Here is a 24,068-nt window from a genome sequence, read left to right as displayed (position 1 = left end):
AAATAAATATTCGGTTATTTATTTCAGTCAATTATGTTGACTCAAATTCGCCCTGTGCTGTGAAATTATATGCCGCCGCCGGTGATGTCTGGTATTGGCAAATTGTACCCTGTAGTAGCCTTACTGCTAAACACTACATATGCGAATACAAACTGGTAAATATACCCTTGGTTTAGCTTTTAATTAGAAAAATCAATGTTCCATTACAGTATTAATATATAACTTCAACACCATCATGAAAAAAATACAATACATGTCACAGACAGGTTACAATCGTCTGGCATTCGATACAAATAAATGATGAAGTAAAGTATTGATACTTGTACTGGCCGGACCAGCGAGTTTAAGTAAGATGACTGGGTTTATGTAAAGATAAAATAATCAGGAGCTGACTTTAATTTCACTACCAATCCAAATGGTAAAAACTGAAAATACAACTATAAATCAATTTACAATGTGTTCAATGATATTTAAAGTCCATTAAAAATACGGATAAACAGTTCGAATATATATACGGCTGTTAATGTTCTTTATTATAATAAATAGATGAATATTCTTGAACACGTCGGGTTCTGTCTGGATTAAATTGTGTAATCGCAAATACGAACAGTTTGAACGGTTAAATGATCATAGTTTCTTTACAACATAGGTCAATATATTAAAACAGTTCATCGCTGATGTAAAGACATACTTTGTATGTTTTTTAAAGTGACTCACGCTGTGGTTTGCCACGAATTGTTCCTTTGGACAACGTGTCTTCTGAATGTTCCTTGCAGTTGTGCACACGGCCTGCTGAGCAGTTTTCATCACTCAGAAGAGAGAGAAAAGTAACATGGGTTCCTACACTGTCCTGTATAAAAATCCTAAAACTTGAGCACATAAAGGGATGTACGTAATGAAACTTAAACATTGATCACATGAAGAACAAATGATGAATGAGTTAAAGAACACTCCCCGTCTGTGGTCTATCTGACATCACTATTCTATTATTTAAACAAAAATAATAATATATAACGACCGTCAAAAGTTCCACTTATATGAACTTAGAAGTAATCCAACAGGAGGCTAGGTATTTCACCACTTCTATCCTTAACAAGGCGGTCTTTCCGACGAGATTGCAGCAATTTAAAATCCAGTTCCATGGCTGTAGTTCTGATGAAAGAATATCCCTTCGACATCGATATGCAATCCAACGAGGACATTTCGCAAAACGGACGCTTTCCCTTGCGGTTACTGCATACAGTACACCAGTCGATGCCATGTTCCTTTTCTCTGTGACTTAAGTCAGAATTGTCCATTCTACGTCCCTTTTATCCTTGCATATCCAAATGCGAATTGAAGCTGTACGTGGGAATTGAATGATTTCGGATGTATTTCTCTTTGTCGGTGTTCACTTTTTGTGGTGTTGCTTCCGAAATGAACATTTCGGTTTCTGCAAATCTGACGATCGAAGTCGCTGATTTCGATTTCGGTTGCCCATGTAAACGGAAATAATGTTTAAACGAATCAGTTCGAATTCTATTTTATAACACTCAGGTAATGTCTTTGTATGTGGTTTCACAACACTACACGTTGGATTTGTTGCCTTTGTAGTGAGTTCATGTTGCGTATCGGAGCGTATTTCACCATCGATAATCAAACCCATGTTTAACTTTTGCACAAATGGTGCCGGTGGTGGTCCGAGCATTGATCAAGGACGTGATGTGCCTCTATTAGGTTTCTTCAAATGAGCAACAGGATTTTGCATTTTCAATCAATCGATAGAATATTTTTTTGCTGCTCTTGCAAGTGTTGATATTGCAATATATCTTCAGGTGTAGCAATTTCGTTCTGATAAATTGGAATGCTATCGCATTCAATCAGTTGAAGTAGATTGAATCTAGTATTGAAGAATTCAGGAGCGGCGAGAGAACGGTTGCTTTGGTCGTCAATAATTGCATAAATGCGATTTACTTTGTCCTGATTATTTTTGTAAAAGACATTCACAAGTATCTTGGCACAAGATTTACTACTGTTGCCATCTTTGTAGATATATGTGCAAGTTGAACTAACAGAGGTTAACTTGGTTTCAGCTAACTCAAGTTGCTCCCCGCCGTAGGGTGTATCAATAAGCTTCCCTCCGTCGACTGATGTAGGCGTTGAAGGCGGTGCACCTTTAGGTCAATCGATTTATGTGTAATGCAGTGATGTTCCTCGATTGATTAGGCACGGAACGCTCGGTATTCGTTTGATGTATGCTTTGTATTATGCAAAATGCAACGACTTTGTTGTTCACTGATGTCTCCAGGTTGCTGTTCAATTGCTGTCTTATGCACATTGAGGTTAGAATATGTGTGAGGTGTGAACTTTGGCGCAGCATCTTTTGTACTAGGTGTGACTCTTGACCCAAAAATGAACCCATGATCGTTCTTAATTTTGCTAATTTCCCTGATGAAAACAGATAATTCTGTGAAAGGTGAAAAGGCAACTTCATATTTAGACTTGTTTCTTGAAGCCCTTGTTATCACTTTTCTCGGAGTCCGTATGGCAATTTTTCCACAATAGGATTTATCACGACGAAGAGTCGAAATAAGCACGCAAACATCCCAGCATGGGATTTTCCTTGTGATATTCTATTTCTGATAAAATATCAGACAAGTCATATAGACGTGGACTATCTCTGTCCATCAAGGTAGGAGAATTAGCATATTGCTTGTAAGAGAAGCCTCCAACATTTCTGGAGCACCATATCGCTCATCCAGTCTCTGCCATAACCTTTGTAGGCCTCTTGTTGGGTTGTTGACGTTTGATGCCCTAATTCTCATGGCAGGTTTGGCAGACTCTGACCTCAGCCACTCAATCACTTGGTCCATTTGTTCCGAGTCCGAAACTGGTAATTTGTCTTTGACGTTTTTAAAGCTTGCTTTCCATGTACAGAAGGATTCTGTACGGTCGTTAAAGTTTGTTTGCCGGGAACACAACATGTCCTTACGTAGTAGAAATATCCGACGTTGGATTGACTATTGCTGGTGTGCAACAGGGATCTCTTCTATTACGCCTTGTTATTGGTGTTCAGCAGGGAACCCAACTGAAAGGCTTAGTTGTTGTATGCCGGTAACTTTTCCCAGATCTGGGATTATTGTAACTTCTGGTGACTTAGTATCAGAAGGCAAGACAGCAGATGTCTGTGACGGCAAGTTCATTGCCACAGATGGCACGAACGCTGTTGCTTCATGATTCAGCTCAATCTTAACAGGAATTCGTTTTATCTTTTGAGGTCATGTAACTTCCTGTACAGCACGCGGTACATAAAGTTTATTGACGAAACTTGAACACGCTGGAGTGGGTCCTCTCTTTCGTCAGGAAGATCGCTAAATGCTTAGCTGCCATCGTATTTCAGGATACGAGCCGCGGCTTCTGCGGCTGCAGCCTCAATCTGTGCTTTGAGAAGGTTCAAATTGACCTTTTCCCAACTTACTCGTGCTGCCTCTTGTTCTAGTTGAGCTTTCCTGCTTATGGCCTCTCGTTCTAGTTGAGCTTTCCTTTGTGCTGCCTCCTGTTCCATTTGAGTTTACAGGAACGCAGCCTCTTGATGCGTTTGCACTTTTCTTTGTGCAGCCTCTTCTTCCATTTGAACTGCTTTACGTATGGCTACTTGTTCCATTTGAACTTTTATACGTAAAGCTTCTTGTTCTGCTTGAATGGCTTGTTGCTCCATTACGAATTTGATTTCAGTTTGTCTGAACAGAGCCTGTTCCTCTTATAATGCCTCCTGTTTAAAGATCAATGCATGTTTTTCAGGAAAGGCTATTTTTGACTTAGCAGCTCCTGCATGGGCACACCTCCTCCGTGCAAGGCTTGACATATCGGAGCCATTTTAACTTCCGCTATGAGAATTTTGCTCAACCATAGATGTTCTTGTTTTGGTGGATTTAGCCTTTGTTAGTGCGAGGCGATGCTCGCGTAGGGTTTCCTTAGCCAGGTCTATTTTAGACAGTCAAATTTCTGATGATTGATTACATGTGTCTATGTTCTTAAGACTTTCAGACGTTCTGGTCTTCGTCAAAAAGTTCAGGTACTCATCTGTGCGCTTACGGTAAAGGAATACAGGCTTGTAAGATTTTGTCCTCTGCCGTAAGTAATTGTTGGAGCTCGTTAATAGGAGTGGTCATTTTTAATAACTGCAATTCTAAATCTGACCAAAGGTCCTCTAGTTCCTCACAGAACTTGTCATCTTTCTCTGTGAATGCTTCATGTCCTTTTTCGCTTGGATCGGGATTATCATCTTACTGTGTTGTATTAGATGGATTTTCTAATAGTTCTTTAGAAACATCTCTCTCTAGGAGTTGAACCTCGTCTTGCTGTTCTACGTGACTGGGATCCATTATGACTCAACGTTGTTGGGTTGCTGCCTAGTACACACAAGTTATGTAGTCCACTGTCAGTGTATAGGTATGAACGTTGCTACGTCGTCGTTCCTTTTCTGGATATATAAACACAGGTGGTCGTCAATTTACTAGCAGGAAACGTTGTCGTTGAAACTACGTTATGGGTCGGCTGACTGTCGTGGAGTGGCGTACGTTATCCAAGAAAAACAACAGGCAAGTTGTAGCTTTTTCACTGTACTGGTTGGACCAGCGAGTTTAACCAAGATGACTGGGTTTATGTAAAGATAAAACAACCAGGAGCTGACCTTTATTTAGCTACCAATCCTAATGGTGAAACACTGAAAATACAAATAAAAATACAATTTAACAATATGTTCAATAATAATTAAAGTACATTAAAAATACGGATCAACAGTTTTCAGATATATAAATCTGTTAATGTTCTTTATAATAATAAATAGATGAATATGTTTGCACACGTCGGTTTCTGTCTGAATTAAATTGTGTAACAGCAAATACGAACAGTTTGAACGGTTAATTGTTCATAGTTTCTTTATAACATAGGAAAATATTTTAAAACAGTTCATCGCTGATGTAAAGACAGCTTTGTAATGTTTTCGCTGAATTTGCCTTGCAGTTGTGCACACGGCCTGCTGAGCAGTTTTCGTCACACAGAATAGAGGGGAAAGTAACACGGGTTCCAACACTGTCCTGTATAAAAACTCCAAAAACTGGAGCACATAAAGTGATGTACGCAATAACAAATAAAGAATATAAAATATTGATCACATGAAGTACAAACGATGAATGAGTTCCAGAGCAGTACTCTTAGTTGTACAAGTGGTAATTGCCGAAACCCCTGGTTAAGATGAACCTACTTAAGCCGTTCGGCCACCCCAATACGCAATAAATAATACAATAAATATTTTGGTAACATTGTTTAGAATATCAACAATTTGATTAATATCATTCTTTGATTATATATTTACTGACATATCGTGACTTTCTTAAACTAACAATTGACTATCAGTTTTCCCGTTTTCTCTGAGGAAATATTGAAGCAATAAGGCTGTTCATTTTAACTTTTAACATTCTTATGATTATATATTTACTGACATATCGTTTGATTATTTTGATAAGTTTGATTATCTTAAACTAACAATTGACCATCAGTTTTCCCGTTATCTTTGAGAAAGTTTTGAAGCAAAAGGCTGTTCAATTTAATTTTTTACCTTTTAAAAATGTACTGATGGGAGTTTATCGCTGCATTGAAGATTGCTTATTGTGATCTCTGGTACTTTAAGGTAGATACGTGGTATACCGCCATCTTGGATTGTACAATCATAGTACAAAATCGGTCTAGTTATTTGGCCAAATCTGCAAATTTGGAAATAGATTTGCAATATAATGGTTAAGAATGTTTCTTTATATCAAGAACACTTGTTAATTTATTGTATTATTCAAAATATTTTAAGAAATATCTAATTTTTAGTTTTGAAAATCATTTTTTTTCAAATGAGCTATTTAAGGGGAGATACAAATGCAAACATGTATTGATGGGAGTTTAACGCTGCATTGAAGATTGCTTATTGTAATATGTGGTATTTTAAATTGATGATATTGGATACAATCAAATCAATATTATGTTCGATTCCGTTTATTATCCAATATGGAAGCAAAAAGTGCTTCTCTACTTGCAATCTTTTGTTATGATATGTTACCTTTAATTTAGAAAATTTAAAATGATGGACATCAAAATATATATGTGGGTGAATTAACGTGAACCAATTAAATTTCTTGATAGTGTAAAGCGAACAAAATGAACTCATTTTCATTTGATCAATGAACAAGCAGTCAAGAATACCAGATACTAATAGTTATGTTCCTTATAATTATACCCACGCTTAAAGAAAAATGGGAGTCTACTGTTTCACCTCTGTCTGTTCGTCCGACCATCCATCCATCCGTCAGTCCGTCCGTCCAATATATATCTTTCTCAGGAACTACAATACTAGGATTTCTACAATTTGGTTTCATGGTTTATATAAGTCAGTTATATCGTGTGATTGGTTTTAAGATTCATCCCTCAACAACTTCCTGTTTACAGATAAAATCACTATATATATATCAGGATTAAAATTTTATATTTACGCCAGACGCCGAGCACTTGTAACATTTTAAACATGGTACACACATTGAAAATTGTTATCACGCTATTCTTAGGAATTGCAATACAATGATAACCGGCATTTGGTTTCAGGATTTTTATAAGTCAGTTATACTGTGGTGTGCGTTTTCAGATTCATCACTTAACAACTTCCTGTTGGACGTATATTTGTTGCAGGCGGGGGTAAAATTAGTGAACAATAGGGCACATAATCACTTGTTGACTAACATTTTCTAACCTATACAAATATATATAATATGATCTCCATTTTTAAATCAGATAGTAGTTATTTTTATGTGTCTGTTGATTTAAAGTATTGTGTTTTTCAGAGAGTCTGTCCGTAGAGAGGATACATGCCATTGCAGTACTTGATGAAATAAAATCGTTCAAGCAGATTTTTCTTTTCTTTGAAATATAAAATATAAAGGATATATCAATGCAAAATGAACAAAAAATGAACAAAACAAAAAGAATCAATTATGAGAGTGATGAGTTTCCTTTCCACCATGGCATTGGTTGAAATGGTCATGTCATGCCATGTAATTATGAGTGTTTTAATAGTACGTCGAACTCGGCTTGATACCAATAAACTGGACTTAAATTAGTGTGGCGCGTTTAATTTTCATTAAATGTTGACAACAAATTTACTTTGCCACTTGGTCAAAAATAAAAAAATAAATCCCAAAAGCTTATGATTTTATACGTTAGACGCGCGTTTCGTCTACATCAAACTAATCAATGACGTTTAGATCCAAATAGTTTAAAAGCCAAACAAGTACAAAGTTGAAGAGCATTTATGACTCAAATTTCAGGCTCAATCCACCATTTTCTACATAAGAAAATCCCTGTACCAAGTCAGGAATATGACAGTTGTTATCCATTCGTTTGATGTTTTTGAACTTTTGTATTTGCTATTTGATTTGGGACTTTCCCTTTTGAATTTTCCTCGGAGTTCAGTATTTTTGTGTTTTTACTTTTTCCAAATTGGTATGCCAAATACTGCAAAGGTTATCTATGCCTAGGATGAAAAAATCCTTAGTAGTTCGAAAAGGTCAAACTCTTGTAAACATGAAATTATAAAAATGACCATATAAGTGATTATCGTCAACACTGAAGTGCTGACTACTGAGCTGAATCGTTAAAAATAAACTAAAACAAACCACTTGGTTCATAAAGCTTCTTTATAGGCAAAACACTTAGGGAAAATGAAAATAGAAACTTATAAGACAAATAATTCATACATGAGAGCTGCTGGACTAGTTCAACACACAAAAGAACAGACAGTTAGAATTGTGTCTTTTATCAAATAGGTATTTACATTGTGTTCAGTGGTTGTCGATTGTTGATGTGGTTTATAAGTGCTGTCTCGTTCTCGACTTTATATGGATTAAACTGTTGGTGTTCTCGTTTATATAGTTATACATTTGTCATTTTTCGGGACTTTTATACATTGCTATACTTAGATCGAAATTTTACCTTTAATGGCTTATTTTTAAAACTTACAAAAACTTTAAAAGCAATTGGATAGAAAGTTGTTTCATTGACATTTATATCACATCCACTTTTATCTACTAGTTAATTAAAAGAACTCGTATCAAATTTGTCTAAGATGATTAAAGTTTAAAAAAACTGAAAAATTATGTGAATGAAAGACCCAAATCCGTTAACAGAGATTTAAAAGATGTCACCGAAATGTATGTTGATGTTCCTGTGGTAGAGTTTCAAAGAATATTGTGTCCATATGTAAATACTAGAGTGTCTTCTAAAAGATTTAGAAACAAATAAGCACTCAGGAAAATTCCACCTACAAAAAAAATATATCGTTTGACAAGGATGAAATTTTGTCGAATAATAAGTCCGTCATGGCTTCAATATTAAATAAAGGCAACAGTAGTATACCGCTGTTCAAAACTCATAAATCCATGGACAAAAAACAAAATCGGGGTAACAAACTAAAACCGAGGGAAACGCACTAAATACAAGAGGAGAACAACGACATAACACCGAAACGCAATACACACAGAAACGGACCAAGCATCAGACAAAACTCCACGAGAATAACAAATATAACATGAAAACCAAATACATGAATTTGGGATAGACAAGTACCGTGCCACGTCTTATCTCAATTTCTCAAAAATAAGAGAAAACACAAACGACTCAACGTTAAAATGCAACACACACAGAAACGAACAATAATATAACAATGGCCATCTTTCTGACTTGGTACAGGACACTTTTAAAGGGGAATAAAAGTGGTGGGTTGAACCTGGTTTTGTGGCATGCCAAACCTCGCACTTTAATGGCAAAGTTAAATATAACATTGAAATGACAACATAATATTACAGGACTACAATACAAATTAATAGAACATATTAGACAAAGAAAAACATGATTAATAGATAACAAAAAGCATCAGGTTTAAAATTCAATACGCCAAAAACGCGCCTTGTCCACACAAGACTTACATGTGACCATTGAATAGTAAATCGGAGGACATACCTTGTACTGTATTGGACACTGAAGTTTTACAAAATTCCACATGTTCCATGATAGTACTGTACATTGCGCCTCTGGTATATTTTCTTTCCCCATCTTCTAAACGCCCTATACTACGTACCCGTTTCCGAATATTCAGGGAAAATGTCTAATTAAGGGACCTAGGTATTACTTTGACATATGGTTGCAATTATAATGTCAAATAAGTAATATAAAATAAAGTCTTCCAAATGTAGATTTCACTCTTGAGCTTTGATGACAGTCTTTCACACTTGTCTAATCCGCTGGGCTTACACTACATTAGAACTGCCTGTTTATTTTCAAAAATGTTTGTGAGGCTACGCACTTGACTAACATGATGAAAAAAAATTCCTCCCTATTTAGTTTACAATTAAGTAACTGATGAAATAAGCATCAGCAATGTTCCACATCACAAGGAGGTACATTTTCTAATTCCGCTATATTTTCAAAACAAGTCGTTCCTATTATATTCTACGGTTACATCAAAACTTTTCGACTACAGAATGTAACTACAAGCAAGCATTGCAGCACCTTAATTTTGAACAATACATGAAAATCAAATGACATGTGTCTATTCCAACTCGCCTACTTGTACTGGCCCTTTGGCCATGTTATTAACTGAGATCTTACATAATTCAACATGGACATCACCGTAGGACGATCTCTTATGGTCCTAAGTTTAGAGAACTGAAAAACTGTGTGAATGATAGACCGAAATCTGTTAACAGAGGTAAAGAAGCTGTGAAATATTTATCATCTGTTAACAAAATAAATGGTGATCTTCCTGTGGATAGAGCTTTAAAGGGGGCCACTTTTCAGATGGTCAAAATGAATATGACAGTATGCTTTCTTAAAAGATTATTAATTTGCGAATCATAACAAACACAAATTAAAAAAACATGCAAATATGGTATTAAACCTTGAAAGTCTTCAATGCAGATGACAGTTGTCTAGTTTTGTTGTATTGTCTTCCGACTTGATTTTGATGGAAAAAAAGTAAAATCACAAAAATACTGAACTCTGAGGGAAAATTCAGAACAGAGAGTCCATAATCAAATTTCAAAATCAAATGTCAATGTCAAAAAAGACATCAAACGAATAGACAAAAACCGTCATATTCCTGACTTGGTACAGGCATTTTCAAATTTTGAAAATGATGGATTAAACCAGTTTTATTTTTAGCGCTAAACCTCTCACTTATACGACGATTGCATCAAATTCTTCTGTACCGACATCGATGCGTAAACAAAGTGTCCTAAATAGGAGTAGAAAAACATTACAAACCCAACCAAAAACTGGGGATAATTTCCGGTGCTTTGGAATGGTCAGTTTATTCTGCTCCACATGTGACACCCGTCGTGCTTCTCATGTTATTACAAAGTCGGTAAATACTCTTATTTGGTAGGTCACATTCATGAAAAGGAAACGGTATTTTAGTTACGATATATTAAAGGAACATATTCGATATCATCTGTATAACGGATATTCAATAACCGTCGACCAACTCGTGATGGCGTCCGTAAAATTTACGAAGTGGATTGAGGTTTGGCATTACGATGTCTGATCTTTTAATTACCAAACGTGACTTATTTCCCATTGTGTCTCTTGCTGAGTGTAAAATCGCATTGCTATAAGACGTGTCAAGATACTTTTCTATCCAAAATTGATGTATTTAGTTTTTATGTAATATTTGTTATTCTCATCGGATTTTGTCAAATGTCTTATCGTTTGTAGTTGTAACTCTTATTTTTTTCTGTTGTATTCGTGTGTTATGGTAAAGATAATTAATCACCCAGTTCATTTATAAGATTTTAGTTTGGTTCAAATAAATTTATACGATATATTTGGTTCACAGTGTGATTTAGAAGAAACACCGACATAGCTAGATAATACAATTAATTATCTAATTACTACCACAAGTTGATATTAATTAATATTGTAATTTTCATTGTTGTTAATGAATGTTATATCAATATGACATCTTGATCTAATTTTGAATTGTATCCAAATTCTTTCCCTTTTGAGGGATTTTTTTAGAAATTCAAATGTGACGTCACGTTGTGAGTAAATCGCGTTGGTAATGTAACTCGGCTGGGATTTATATGTGCTGCTTTAGATTGTTTTATGTATCTGTCTTTATTCTGTAGCTAGTCACAACTTCGGTTTTATCATGTATATTTGTTATACATGTTGTATAGTCATTTTATAAAAAAAAAAAAAAAACTGTTTGCAAAAGAATGATTTTTTCTAAATAATAAGGATGTTCTTATCCCAGCCCGATAACCCTAGCCGTAATATTTACATTTTTTTGAATTTTTGGTCCTCAATGCTCTTTAATTTTGTACTTGTTTTGGCTTTCGAACTTTTTCATCTGAGCGTCACTAGTTAGTCTTGTGTTGTTGAAACGGACTTCTGGCGTAATAAATTTTAAACCTGGTACTTTTTGGTAGCTATTATTCGTGTGTTTCTCTGTCCTATATGTTCTCCCATGTATCTGTATTGTATTCCTGTCATGTAATGTTGTCATTTTAATGTTATATTTAATATTGCCATAACAGCGGGAGGTTTAACATGGCACAACATCAGTTTCAACCACCATTGTTTTCATAAAATGTCCTGTACCAAGTCAGAAAAAATACCATTGATATATTAAAGTTCGTTTCTGTGTTTTACAATTTTAATGTTGTGTTTCTGTTGTGTCATAGTTCTCCTCTTATATTTGATGTGTTTCCCTCAATTTTAGTTTGTAATTCGGATTTGTATTTTTCTCAATTAATTGAAGAATTTCGAACAGCGGTATACTACTGTTGCCTTTATTCAAAAATGAAATGGTCACAATTGAAAATCTGAAATCATCTCTTTCTCAGTAACGTTTTGTTTTCAACCGACCCTCATAGTTAATTTTTAAATATAAGTCCGAATCAAATGACAAAATCAAAAGCTCAAAACATCAAACGAATGGACAACAACTTTCACATTCCCGACTTGGCACAGACATTTTCTTATGTAGAAAAAGGTTGATTGAACCTGTTTTTATAGTACCAAACGTCGTACTTATATGACAGTTGCATTAAATTCTATTATTGAATATATCGTTTGATCAAAAATATCACTTGGTGTAAATTAACCAATTATCAGAATTGACGAACAGACGCCATTGATGCCTTGATTTGAATTTCACTACAACAAATAACAAACACTGATTTTGTTTGGATATTGAATTGTCATGGCAACATTTAATCAAAATTCATTCATAAAACAACAACAACTGTTACAACAACAGTGCACAACCAAAATATTTGTCAATCAATAAAATGTTGATGACGATTGAACTAATCATTGTATCACAGCTGGGCGATCCAAAGCTGGTGTACTGAAGGGCGGTCCATTCAGCAATATTTCAGAATTAGCAGCTGGGCTATCCATAGTCTGCATAAAATGAAGTAAATTTTGCTCCGGTTGTGTGACTGCTTCAGCATGTTACCATGACGGATATTTGTATGAAGACTGGAGCATCTGAAAAATAAATAAAACCAGCAGCAAACAGAGTTCAATTCTTAAAGGTGGGAGAGGATGGGTCTTAATTTGTTAACGTCCACTCTGTTCGGTTTTCAAGGTAAAAGAGACCGTTAAATTGCACGGACTTTTACTACTCGGCCGTCACATGCTCAAATTAGCATAATAAGAGTAAGGACGACTCGATTTGTCGAGTCTCAATACATGTACTAGTAAATGTTAATTCAATAAATGAATTTAATTTTCATTTAATTAAATTCTATTATTGAATATATCGTTTGATCAAAATTATCACTTGGTGTAATAAAATTAACGGTACTAATTTTGTTGCACCAGATGCGCATTTCGACAATACATGTCTCTTCAGTGATGCTCGTGGCCTAAATATTTGAAATCCAAAGCTTATATAAAAGATGAAGAGCTATAATCCAAAAGGTCCAAAAAGTATAGCCAAATTTGTGAAAGGAATCAGAGCTTTGCATGAGGGAGATACATTCCTTAATTTATAATAATTTCTATCATTTTGTAACAGTAAATTTTAATAACACAAAAAAATCCGTATTTTCATGCCAGTACCGAAGTACTGGCTACTGGGCTGGTGATACCCTCGGGGACTTATAGTCCACCAGCAGAGGCATCGACCCAGTGGTAGTAATAAAATTAACGGTACTAATTTTGTTGCACCAGATGCGCATTTCGACAATACATGTCTCTTCAGTGATGCTCGTGGCCTAAATATTTGAAATCCAAAGCTTATATAAAAGATGAAAGCTATAATCCAAAAGGTCCAAAAAGTATAGCCAAATTCGTGAAAGGAATCAGAGCTTTGCATGAGGGAGATACATTCCTTAATTTATAATAATTTCTATCATTTTGTAACAGTAAATTTTAATAACACAAAAAAATCCGTATTTTCATGCCAGTACCGAAGTACTGGCTACTGGGCTGGTGATACCCTCGGGGACTTATAGTCCACCAGCAGAGGCATCGACCCAGTGGTAGTAATACAATTAACGGTACTAATTTTGTTGCACCAGATGCGCATTTCGACAATACATGTCTCTTCAGTGATGCTCGTGGCCTAAATATTTGAAATCCAAAGCTTATATAAAAGATGAAGAGCTATAATCCAAAAGGTCCAAAAAGTATAGCCAAATTCGTGAAAGGAATCAGAGCTTTGCATGAGGGAGATACATTCCTTAATTTATAATAATTTCTATCATTTTGTAACAGTAAATTTTAATAACACAAAAAAATCCGTATTTTCATGCCAGTACCGAAGTACTGGCTACTGGGCTGGTGATACCCTCGGGGACTTATAGTCCACCAGCAGAGGCATCGACCTAGTGGTAGTAATACAATTAACGGTACTAATTTTGTTGCACCAGATGCGCATTTCGACAATACATGTCTCTTCAGTGATGCTCGTGGCCTAAATATTTGAAATCCAAAGCTTATATAAAAGATGAAGAGCTATAATCCAAAAGGTCCAAAAAGTATAGCCAAATTCGTGAAAGGAATCAGAGCTTTGCATGAGGGAGATACATTCCTTAATTTATAATAATTTCTATCATTTTGTAACAGTAAATTTTAATAACACAAAAAAATCCGTATTTTCATGCCAGTACCGAAGTACTGGCTACTGGGCTGGTGATACCCTCGGGGACTTATAGTCCACCAGCAGAGGCATCGACCCAGTGGTAGTAATAAAATTAACGGTACTAATTTTGTTGCACCAGATGCGCATTTCGACAATACATGTCTCTTCAGTGATGCTCGTGGCCTAAATATTTGAAATCCAAAGCTTATATAAAAGATGAAGAGCTATAATCCAAAAGGTCCAAAAAGTATAGCCAAATTCGTGAAAGGAATCAGAGCTTTGCATGAGGGAGATACATTCCTTAATTTATAATAATTTCTATCATTTTGTAACAGTAAATTTTAATAACACAAAAAGTTAACCAATTATCAAAATTGACGAACAGACGCCATTGATGCTTTGATTTGAATTTCACTACAACAAATAACAAACACTGATTTTGTTTGAATATTGAATTGTCATGGCAACATTTAATCAAAATTCATTCATAAAACAACAACAACTGTTACAACAACAGTACACAACCGAAATATTTGTCAATCAATAAAATGTTGATGACGATTGAACTAATCATTGTATCACAGCTGGGCGATCCAAAGCTGGTGTACTGAAGGGCGGTCCATTCAGCAATATTTCAGAATTAGCAGCTGGGCTATCCATAGTCTGCATAAAATGAAGTAAATTTCGCCAAAATTATAATTCGGACTTTAGTACAGAATGATAATCCGCCACAAAATTTACCCATGACAATTCAGTTATCTCCAATTCTATAATCAACTTAACAACATTTAAACAGTCAATATAATAAAAGATATTGCGAATTCAACATTTATATAACAACCAAATTTCACAAAATAAATGTATTTCCATCCATTGTCAATATGAACTATGTTTATTTTAAATTAAAGGTGATCGTGATGAAATACAACACAATGTGAATACTTTATGAATGTTTCAAGTGCTGATTGAATTTGATTCAAGAAAATATCATTTCCAATAAATAATAAATGTACTCCATCGTCAGAATATAGCGCTGGATGACGGTCGTCAAAATCTGGATATTTGATAACGTATCCTCCATGTTTAAGTATATAAGATCTCACTCCCCTATTTATTCCCTTTCTTGTAATTTCCATGGCATGGTCATCGCTTTAGTAACGCCATGAACGCCTGGGAAGAATGCTTGACCATATGAGAGAGCAATTTGGGAGCATTTGAGACAGAATTGCTATTGTGAATTTAATGTGATATAGCAGAGCACCACATGGTACATTTCCTATGTCATTTCCACCACAATGCAATATCAACGCATGTGTAATTTTGCTGCATAAATTAATTATGCTGTTAACGGTGCCAACAACATCGTCCCATTTCATACCAGATTTGCCTGCCCATCGCAAAAACAATTATTATTTTTTAAAAGACCTAAATTACTACCTGAAGGTCTGTTCTCTGAGTGATCACGAGCACTGCATATTATTGAAGAACCAATAATCCATATTTCATTACTAAGACAAGCCGAAATTATAAGTTATTTGGTTAGCTCAATTCTTATATAACGTTTAAAGGATGCAGATTTCCAACGACCTAAAGTCATAATGTCTTCATCAGTATGGCCATTCATAGCAAAATGTGTAGCTGCACCTATTCGAAATGAATGCGTGTTGTACTCATTTGGATTACAATCAATAAATTTCATGGTTTTGCATAGTACACTAGAAAATTGATATCGTGTTACACCGGTTTTGTTAAAATGACAAAAAAAGTGGTCCATTGTTTTTGTGTCTGATTGAAATAAAGTTTAATAACAATCTCACCGGGCAAATACCTACTTGATTAAACCTTTAAACTGTTAATGTTGTAGATAAACCTTTTTGGTCTGTTTTCGAAAAGGGAATTGTGATATATGCAGATTGTGAATGATGTGAAACATTGACATCGTCATTGTTAATGACATGTTGCGTATTTCTATTAATTGTAATTTCACCAATTCTCAAAAATGCAAAAAATGCTAATGACGTACATTCATATACTGAAGAACAGACAAATTGCAACGAGTTTATTAATCGAGCTAATATTTCTAAAGTTATAGGTTTGCGACTATCTACTAAACCATACAATTTGTCCATTCCTTTCAACATTTTTTGTATAATGAACGATGAAGTCAAATCTGTGAGCTCATTTATTCGTAAATAATAGCTCAAACCTGATAAGTACACCTTAACCGTTGCAGGAGCATACCCTAATTTTGATAAATAAGCAACATAATTTACTAAATGCGAAATACTGGGCGGCCATGTATTTCCTAAACCTTCTTCTAATCTAAATGAAACAAATGAAGTCCATTGTTATACGTTTTCCATGTGTTCTGAGAATTTGATGCGTCCAATAGCTTTGCTATTTCTGGCCTAAAATGATCCAAAATTTCTCCGGAATTGTAGCTGGATGTGTATCTGCTGTCAGAGCCAGACTTTTGAATTTCTGAAATTTTTTACGAGAAATACAATCTGTAATTATATTTGTATAACCAGGAATGAACTGTGCTTTTATGTGAAAATTGCCTAATAACGACCAATATACTTTGTGTCTAACAAGGTTCATAATTCGTATAGATGTTGACGTCTTCTTATTTAAAATTTCAACCACGGCATTATTATCCGAATTAAATAAAATTTTCTTTTTTTGAAATAGATTACCCCATAAATAAACAGATAGTGCAATAGGTATCATTTCTAAATATGATATATCCCTGAGAACTTCAGTACCAGACCATTCTACAGGCCATTTAAGAAAAGCCCATTTACCTTGGAAATAGCATCCACATCCTTTTGTTGAACCACCAGCGCTGTCAGTAAATAGTTGTAAAACTGAATTTGAAGTCCAATCAATGTCAAGCATGTAACTAATGCCGTTAAATTTGTCTAAAAACAATTCCCATACCAATAAGTCTTGATTCCTACCCAATACCCATTTAATTTTCGACTTTAACTCCAATACTTTGTCCTCCGAAATTTGTATTAGCATTTTTTCTGTGTCTATAAGTAAACCTAAATAACTAAGTTTTGTTGTTGGGCCTTCTATTTTTTCATGAGCAATTGGGACTCCAAGACGACAACATACTCTATCAAAACTATTCATCAGATTTTTACAATCCTCAGTGTTGCTTTTACTGGCAAATAAAAAATCATCCAAATAATGATCAATATTATCTGAATTGGACTCATTCATGACAGCCCATTGAATAAAAGTTGAAAATTTTTCGAATAAGCAATTTGATTCTGAGTACCCCATAGGCAATGATTTATCTATGAAATAATATTCATAAGTTTAAACCCTAATAGATCAAAGTCCCCTGGATAAATTTTTTGCAATCTGAAGGCGGATTTAATGTCCTTTTTTTCCAATTTCCACATTTGAATCCAATCTTTTAATCAAATCAATAGCATTGTCGAAAGACGAATACTTTACTGTAGTAAATTTTTCATCAATAAAGTCATTTACACTCAAATTTGGCGGAAAAGATAAGTGCGTAATCAATCTAAATCCACCAGTTTTCTTAGGAATTACACCGATAGGCGAACACCTTAGATTAGATATAGGTCTAGTCAAAAAAGGACCAGCTATGCGACCATTTTTTACTTCACTCATGACTTTTTCCCAGGCCACCCAAGGATTTTGGATGACTGAATGTAAATTTTTTGATTCAATCCTACATCGTGGTCCAAAAAAATTTAACCTAAAACCTTCAGAAAATCCCTTATATAATATCATTGCATCATGTTGATTTGGGTAATTGAAAAGGAGTTTATTTAATTCTGTGACATTGATCGGAGTAAAGCCAAGACACCATATGTCCAGCGGATTAATTAAAGATTCTGAAAAATATAAAATTTAATTGTTAAATGTGTGTGGGGCGACCATTCGAAGGGCAGGAAATCTGCTTCCTCGAGGTCTAAATCCTTGATTTGAATTCGCTGCTCTTTGAAAATGTGTTTGAGTTTTAGGTGCAACATTTCTAGCAACTCTTACTGTATTTTGATATGTGCCTCGGGCTGCATTTTGAGCACGAGCATATGCCTGGTTGCTATTTGCTTGTTGTGGACAGTTAGCGAAAGGGTGGGCCATTCCGCATTTCATACATAAATGGGTGTAAAAACAATTTTGTCGATGACAAGCTCCCTTCAAATTGTAATCATAGCATGGTCGATTACCTACACTTGTCTGTTGAATTGTATTACCCTCCGGTTCCCCATTAGCTATGACGGTGTACCATAAAATGCCATCAATGGAAGACCAAGACATTGTAGGATTGTTTGCCATTCTTAATCTAAATTGCTGGTCATAACAATAAATCTTCTCAAAAGACACTTGTGTACCTCTAATGATTGTCATATAAGTGGTCAATTCATTAGCTAAATTTGGAAAACGTTGAATAAATATTTTCATATAATTTATAAATGCATCAGTCCATGACTCAATGTTTTGAATAGATTTAACTTTGCTGTTTTTGTTTGATGTGATTACAAGTGAACTGGCTGCATTATCATAACTTATAACATTTTTAGGTCTGTCAATTTGACTAATAAAGTTTTGATAAAGAAGTAATGACAAATCTATGTATTCTCTATTCCATATTTTTTCTTTTAAATTTTGAGATACGTAAACATCACATTCTGACTGATTAGGTATAAGCATAGGATCATTATTTATCTCACCATTTTGATTAGGCATTGGTACAGGAGCTGGAATTTCAACTTGCGCAAATGGCGCTTGTACGTTCAGCGCTGGTGTTACGGGACCTTGCAAGGCAGGTTGTCGTTCAATAGGCAAAGGAGCCTGGATTGGTAGAGGAAGAGGTGCTTGTACTTCACCAACAACTGCCCCACATCTTGAATTCCTGGTGCATCAACTGCACGGTTCCTCTTTCCGCGTCGTCTCTCTGTTGGTTGAGCTTCAACAACGGGCACTCGTGCGCGCCCATTCCCATTTCTCCGTCGACCAATTCTAGGCATTTGTATAAACGAAATAGGTTAAAAATTGAAGTACTGACTAACATCACATAATTTGTATCATCTGTCTCTTAATTTAATTTATTTTTATAACAGTATCAATGCATCGACTTCAATATTAATTTACTCATATCTATCAACTCAATCATTTGATCTTAAATCAATAATTTAATTCCTTAAATTGTCTCTTATCTAAATAAATGTCTCACCGGTACATGTATATCACGAGAATGACGTGTAAAATATATAAATAAGAATAGTTAACTTAATCTGTAAACATACACATACCTGCCTCTACGAATTATAACAGGTATAATACTTTTACATTCTGCATCAAGGATAAATTAAAATGTGAAATTAAAAATATTTAGGCAATCCATGTACTAGTAAAAATTATTCATTTAAAATTTTCCAATACCACGTGGCCCATCCGCACGTTAAATTCGACGAAGTAATAAGTTAATTTAATTATTACAAAAAACATAAATGAAATCTTTAAATCCGAATTAAATTCAAAATATGAATTCTTAAACGAACTAATTAAAACAATACTTATGGTGATAGTGTATGTAAAATATTTCTCTTAATTTTTCAACGTCCACTCTGTTCGGTTTTCAAGGTAAGAGAGATAGTTATTTTTCACAAATATAATTATCCTTGTGGACGACTGCATGGAAGATCATTCCATCCGTTGGCGGTAAAACCACAACCAGTCTTGCAATAATTAACGCAATTTTCTCTCTGTCTGCTATTTGGTTCACCAGATGACCAGTAACTAAATGATATCCCAGCATTATCAGACGTCCACCTTCACTGTCCTTCTTTCTCGATATCGTTCAGGCCTATTCATACTTCAGCTATGAAAAGCAAAAATGTTAATATAGATATAGCTAGTCTCATATCTACTAACATGTATCAGTGAGCAATAAAAAAAAGGAAAACAAATGCAATCTGTCCACAATTTGTATAAGTAATGAAAGGAAATTGTCGTTTGATACATCATAACCCATTTATACATAATGTATTAAAACTATAAAGTCTTTATAATAATTTGAAGGTTATATATACGCTATCAAATTACGAAAATGTATTTTTTCATGAGAGATACACTATTCATAAAAACAAAAGGACAAAAAGTTAACATCTACGGGTTATCGTCGTAGGTAAAGAATCTTTCACAAAAAAAGAAAACACCTCCACGAACGTAAACCCTCTTTTTCAGGCAAATTTAAGTTAAAGCATTTAGCTTAAGCAGTTGACAACATGTGTACTATGGATGGAGAGTTGTCTCCTGGGTACTTATATCACATCTTCTTATATTAATGTTTACGATAGAAAATACCATGTAATGCTGAAATCAATCATGCATTCTCTGCTACACTTTCAACCTTTACCAAGTAACCACCTTTTTGCTGACATTCATTCTACAATAAAACATGACACGATTAAGGCCTATAGAACGCACCATAGCATAGTCATAAATATCGTTATCTTAAGGCGTTTTCGTCGGTTACAGTTATAATGGGAAAAAAAAGAGAAAAAATACCGTGATTACAGAGGAGAAAGTTGTACTGTTTATTTTAACTCCCGGTTTTTGTTAGAGGCTTTTTCTAGCTATAACACCAGATGTAATTCACATTTATTTTCCATAAAAAAATTGCTGTACCAAGTCAGTAGTATGACCGTTGTTATTAAATCTTGTGATGCGTTTTCGATTTTTGCCATTAGCTTATGGACTTTCCAATTAGCATTTTTCGGAGCTCGGAATTATTGTTGTACTAGTATTTCTGTTTACCACTGTTTCAGCTTTTGGGAAATTGTTGCACTCTCGGTGCATATCTTTCGAATCATATTTTTAGCTTTGTGGAGTATGTAGTTGACTTTAACAACTGTTTAAAGGTGTCTCTGATATCACACTTTGAACTGATTATTAGTTTCCAAAATGAGATTTAGAATTTGAAAATTAATTACAAAGTTATAAATAGTAAACTAAAATCATAATACATATAACATATTGCTATCTGATGCGTAATTAGGTTAATGTTATAAATAACATGACGAGAGGGAAAACTTTCAGCGAGACCGTGCCTTAAAACATTGTTTGTTTTGATAATGGATCAATTCAATCAATAAATTAAGATGTGGTAACAAAACAGGAATGACGATATATACTGTGCTTCACAGTTGTTTTTTTTTTATTTAGTGCTATCCTTATATAATGTTTGTAACATAACAAATTTAAACGTCGCTTTAAGTTGCTATAATAATTGCTCTGGTATTCTGTTTTATTTAAAACTAACAAAATTACTTATCATACATATTTTTTGTCACGTATTTTCATAACATTATTTTATGGTGTATGCTTCACTGGAAATGGTCGTTTGAACTCTTAACAGAAATTAAATTACAACAAAACAGATTTATGTTATTACATTAAATTACCTTAGCGTTATTCCTTTTTATACACGAATAAATAGCAATGACCCATAAAGAACATCCATTTATGCTGGCATGCTCCTGTAAAATAGAATTAATTAGAAACTTTATAGATGGATGCATGAAATGTGTTGTATCTTCCTGTTGTCCATATATCAATATTATTACATTATTATTAAAAAAATGACAAAAGAAAAATTGACCCGAAACATCGTCCGCCATCTTTAGATATACGTAATTGAAGTTACAGAGATCATATTTTCCCCAGTGATATATACTACTTTTAAAAGTAAACCAGCACTTCTTTTGAATTTGGCAATCAAAAAGACTGATACCGTTCTTTAATCAGATAAAAAAAAAAACAATAAACATTTTTTCACTTAAGTAATTTTAAGTTTGTGTTGGTATACAGTTTTCAAACGCTTTATGCTCGATTTCCAAGAACAGTGATGAGGTCGCATTCCCGTTTCAGGAGATTGTTAAATTTTGAAGAGGTTGTTGTGAGTTTTAGCGGTATAGTGTACATTCTTATTGAAATGTAAGTTTATTTTACAATATGCAAATGTTTGCGTATGTTAGTTATGCTTTCGAGGAATTTTGTATGTTGCAAAACCTCAGTTGTTTGCAATTTTTCTGTGATTTCGAGTTAAAAGTGTGTTCTTTAAAGCAGTCTGTAAAATTAAATATGAAATTCTTCTTATTTTGTATCAAATATATAGAATTCTTTAAAATTCTTATTTTATTTTTTATATGATATCTGATTGCGTAATATGTCACATTCGAATATGACAATTGTACTTACTTTTCTTCAAATCATTTATTTCAGACTTCATGTTTTTCATTTTCTTCTGAATTCCATTCAATAAGGATTTAAATTGTGTTACTTTATCTTTCTTAATTATTCCTTGAATACTGTTTATTGCTACTATATGATTCTGATTACTGAGGGTGTGAACTTTGTTTAGTCTCGTTTCTGTACGGTCTACTTTTTTTTTTATTATCATCCACATGCAAGGATTATAGGACGATTGATCCGACGATTTTTTCAATGGCGAATGAAGAGGCAACGGACAAAATCAATAAAAAATAGACGCAAATATGCATTTTGTCCACACAAAAAAAAACTAAAGACAAAACCTAAAACATGTAAAATGCTCTAATTTTTCTGTAATTTCCAGGAACTGACACAAAAAATGTAAAAAAACAATCAAAATACAGAGTAAATACATGTTTTCGTGACAATTATTGTAATATGATATTGAACATGTTGTATAGCCTTATTATTGTTTTAGTGGGAAAAGATCACGTTTCGTCAGTTATTATTGAAAAACGTAATTGAATTCAATTGACTTTTCTTTTAATTGATACATGTATGTGTGTATCTTTTTTATTCATTATGATTTCTAGTTTTATTTTATAATTTGTTTATGTACACGTATTTATTATTATTTATTTGTTTTTATTTTTTTTTTTTTTATATATTTCAGTATGAAAACTTGTCGTTGAGTTAATATCGCTGTAAATGAACTAATTGCATGTTCTTTTTAAAATGTGGTTTATTTTTGTTTATTTTTTGGGTCGGTAACATTTATTGAAAAAAAGATTCCCATTTATCTCCATTCTCTATTTCTTTTTTTTCTGCAAGTTTCGTTATATTCCTATCGTTTCGCGGTTCAATTTTTTTCGGGTTTATCGAAAGATGTAGCTTTGACAGTTGGTATATGATATCGAACACTTTACATGTTTTTCAAACTGACACCGCTTAAAAGAATACTTTTCCATGTAAGAGTTATCTCATTGAACACTGTTTTTCTTATGTTTTCTTCTACTTCGCAACTTTAGGAGAAACAGACAAATTTCATTTTTCCAAATTGCTTTTTATAGCATTAGAATGTTACGTTTAGTTCTGACTGAAGCGTTAGAAGGGCTATATGTGACAGTTATCCCCCTTTGTTTTTATACTTGTTTGAGAGTTCATTCTCCTGGTGAATACATTTTTTAAGTATATTTTGTAAATTGGGTAGCAAAAGATAAACATTGTTTTAGTTGTTTTGTACTAAAACATAAATATGTGTAAGTTGATACAGCCAAAACTGGTATTCATGCTTAGCTAAAATTAGATTTATATATTAATATCAAAAGTACCAGGATAATAATTTATTACGTCAGACGCGTGTTTCGTCTACATAAGACTCATCAGTGACAGTCATATCAAAATATGTATCAAGCCAAACAAGTACAAAGTTGAAGACCATTGAGAGTCCAAAATTCCAAAAAGTTCAAATTCGGCTAAGGTATCCTATGCCTGGAATAAGCAAATCCTTAGTTTTTCAAAAATGCAAACAAATTGAACATCTCAGTTCTGAAATAAACACCATTCACTATAAAATATCATATGCCTGAATGATATCTTTAAATATCGAATAACGCTTGTTTTTAGAGAGAGAGAGAAA

The 24,068-nt window shown here is 33.9% G+C and overlaps 2 long non-coding RNA genes across 2 annotated transcripts; one reads left to right on the top strand and one right to left on the bottom strand.

The window, feature by feature from the left end:
• The first annotated feature begins 33 nt into the window (after positions 1-33).
• LOC139497142 (uncharacterized) lies at positions 34-6,929 on the top strand. Its single transcript, XR_011657688.1, has 2 exons — positions 34-155; positions 6,864-6,929. It is a non-coding gene; the product is annotated as an uncharacterized lncRNA (long non-coding RNA).
• An 11,552-nt stretch (positions 6,930-18,481) lies between these two features.
• LOC139498404 (uncharacterized) lies at positions 18,482-21,696 on the bottom strand. The gene is made up of 3 exons (XR_011657925.1): positions 21,622-21,696; positions 20,522-20,603; positions 18,482-20,036 (listed from the first exon to the last, which is right to left on the bottom strand). It is a non-coding gene; the product is annotated as an uncharacterized lncRNA (long non-coding RNA).
• Positions 21,697-24,068: the final 2,372 nt, after the last annotated feature.

The sequence above is a fragment of the Mytilus edulis genome, chromosome 12 (genome assembly GCF_963676685.1).
Source record: "Mytilus edulis chromosome 12, xbMytEdul2.2, whole genome shotgun sequence".
In the NCBI taxonomy this organism is placed as follows: Eukaryota; Metazoa; Mollusca; class Bivalvia; order Mytilida; family Mytilidae; genus Mytilus; species Mytilus edulis.
This window is presented reverse-complemented; position numbering and strand designations above follow the sequence as displayed.